Genomic DNA, 3,435 nt, shown 5'->3' with positions numbered 1-3,435 from the left:
AGCTTCAGATTATGGTGCGTTCACACCAAACGCGATTTCAGCATCAGGAGCCTCAGGTTTACGTGCAAAGTCTATGGTGGACGCGCTTCAAGCAGCATCGGGAAGGGCTGCGGCGCCTCAAGTGCGATTAGAGCAGCGCGATTTGAATGATTTGAATGATCTGAATGTTCGACGCGCTGAGGCGCAAATTGCTGAAGTTAGAAAATCTGAACTTTTGCAGCTCAACGCGCTGCGTCAACCAATCAGAGAGACTCCATTGTGTGACGTAGCGACATATTTCCTGACGGGACAGTTTACTGAATGATGTCCACTAACCTGAAACAGATGGAGAGGAGYTATTTAGCTGAAATCGAGTGCCTGCAGTCGGTGTCCTGACAGGAGATATCCGCACCAATGCGTGGCAGCGACTCATCAGACTGGACTCGGGACAAAAATAGTCCTGAAAGCGAGCTGTGAGCCTCTCCCGCAGCTGCTGGGAGATGAAACTCAGAATGTCTCTGAATTATCTGGTGAATTAATTATGAATTAATTATCTGATGAAYGTGACATGCTCTTGCTCTCTGAAAATCAAACAAAGCCACTTCCTCGTCCGACATTTAACAGAGCCCGACAGAGGAGGGAGGTGCGGGGAGGCTGTTGCCGTGCAGCGCTTCAAGAGCTGTCCTGCGTCTGACCTCAAAGTGCACAAGCGACCAACTTCAGCATTGGCTGCGATTTTGAAGCTGAAATCACGTTCGGTGTGAACGTAGCATTACTTTTGTTGCTTAGCTCTGATGAAGCTCTATCCACCAGGCCCACCAATACCCCCCCCCCCCGGACCCCCAATTTATCGGAAAAAGGGGTGTCTGGACATGCAAAATGCTTATAATTCAGAAACTACAAAACATAGGAGCTTCAGATTTCTTTTGTTTAGCTCTGATGAAGCTCTATCCATCAGGCCCACCAATCAGTGCCCCAGTGCCACCACCCCCAGACCCCCAATTTATCTGAAAAAGGGGTATCTGGACATGCAAAAAATGGTTATACTGTAGCTCAAAAACTATCAAAGATAAGAGCTTCAGATTTCCGTTGGTTGTTTAGCTGTGATGAGGGGCTATCCATCAGGTCAACCAATGCCACCCCCCCAAAATACCCCCACCCAAACCACTACAGTTTTGGGATGCACCAAGTAGAATGACATTTATTAGGAAAGAAGACTTCTTGTCAGGCTCAGACATGGAATGACCCAGGGCACTGGCAGATTTCAAATGTAACAAAAATGAGGTTTATTTACAAATCAAAATGCTGACGAGGCAGCAGAAAAAACTCCAGAAACATGGAACATGAAAAACGAGAAATGCTTAACAGCACAATGATCGGACACTGACACAGAGACAAGACAGAGCTTAAATACAAAGAGAACTAATGAGGGAACAGAAAACACCTGGGGAGAGACACAAGGGTAATCAGCAGAGTGATGTGGGGCAGCTGAGCAGACATACACAGGGGAACATAGAAACACTAGGAAAAATCAAGGTATAAAATGACAAACCATGACAGTGCCTCCCTCTTAACGATCGTCACCAGACGATCAACAAGGAGAGGCACGGGACAAGAGGAGAAGTGACAAGACAGAACTCGAAGACAAAACATGAAAGTTCAGGGGGACGGCCAGGGAACCACCCCACACAAAGCACGAGTCCAGGGGGATGGCCAGGAAACCCTCCATGGCGAGGCCCCGCAGGAGCAGACGTTGAGCCCCAGGAGGAGACGTGAGCAGACGAGGGAACAAGGGAGGAGATGTGAGCAGAAGAGGGGCCAAGGGAGGAGACGTGAGCAGACGTGGAGCCAAGGGAGGAGGCGGGAGCAGACGTGGAGCCAAGGGAGGAGGCGGGAGCAGACGTGGAGCCAAGGGAGGAGGCGGGAGTAGATGAGGAGCCGTCGGAGTTTGATGGAGCCTGAGCCTTGGTGACGGCGAACACAGGTGACAGAGGGGACGAACAGGTGATGGCAGCCGACTCAGGCGACATGGAGGCAACGGGAGCCGACCCAGGCGACATGGAGGTGACGGCAGCCGACATGGAGGCGACGGCAGCCGACCCAGGCGACATGGAGGCGACGGCAGCCGACCCAGACGACATGGAGGCGACGGGCGAGGAGCCAGGTGACATGGAGGCGACGGGAGATGAGCCAGGCGACATGGAGTCAACGGGCGACGAGCCAGGTGACATGGAGGCGATGGGCGACGAGCCAGGTGACATGGAGGCGACGGGCGACGAGCCAGGCGACATGGAGGCGATGGGCGACAAGCCAGGCGACATGGAGGCGACGTCAGCCGACCCAGATGTCGTGGAGGCGCTGGTAGCCGACTCACGGACCTCAGAGACCGCTGACTTGGGGCTCGCCAACACCGGAGACATCGGGACCACCCACTGTGGAACCATCGACTGTGGAACCACCAGGACCTCTAACTGTGGAACCACCGACTGTGGAACCACTGGGACCTCCAACTGTGGAACTACCGACTGTGGAACCACCGGGACTTCCAACTGTGGAACCACCGACTGTGGAACCACCGGGACCTCCAATTGTGGAACCACCGACTGTGGAACCACCGGGACCTTCAACACAGGAACCACCGGAACAGACTCAGGTACCCCAGTAGATTCAGGTGACCCAGGTGACGCAGCAGCCGAACCAGCAGCAGACCAATCAGGAGCGCCCACACTAAATCGCCTTATATGTATTAGCTCAGCGCTAGCGTGACAAACAAGCTAAACTGAGGTCCTTCATCCATATTTTCAATTACAGACTGTCATTTTTGCGTTCCCCTCTCTGTCATGTGGATGGAGGACCTCACTGATGAGAGGAGAATGTGTAGCGCTGAGCTAATACATATGATGATGGTGATAGCATCTAGGCTAATGCTAAAGCTAACAGGCTAAGCTGAGGTTCTTCCGTGAAGCAGCTCTGTTGTCCTCCATCCATATTTTCAGTTCCAGGCTGAGTCATTTCTACCTTCTCCTCTCTGTCAACGCTCTCTGGTTTCATTTAAATTAGCCGATCATCAGATATTGTCCAAGATTAACCTTCAGGGTGGATAAATCTAGTACAGCTTTGCACAATGACCTAGTCTATGTCATCATTTATCCAGTATGCTTTGTGGTGTCAATAAAAAGGCTCAGCTCATGTGACAATATATATTAAAAAAATTATAGAAACTAAACAGCTTACTTTATTTTACAGTTAAAAGAAATCTTTGTCAAATAAAGTCTTGTTACAAAAAGTCGTGAATCCCTTTAACATTGCAAGTGTTTCAACAAGCCACCGCTCACAACAAGCCAGGCCAAACAAACTACATTGACAAATTTTCAGTACACTGGTTGAGGTACACTTCGCTGCAGCATGCAGAATGGGGCGGTGACAGACCTTTCCGTCAGTCCCATACCTTATGGA

Source organism: Austrofundulus limnaeus, unplaced genomic scaffold, assembly GCF_001266775.1.
Source record: "Austrofundulus limnaeus strain Quisiro unplaced genomic scaffold, Austrofundulus_limnaeus-1.0 Scaffold150, whole genome shotgun sequence".
Lineage (NCBI taxonomy): Eukaryota > Metazoa > Chordata > Actinopteri > Cyprinodontiformes > Rivulidae > Austrofundulus > Austrofundulus limnaeus.
Note: the sequence above shows the minus strand (reverse complement) of the source record.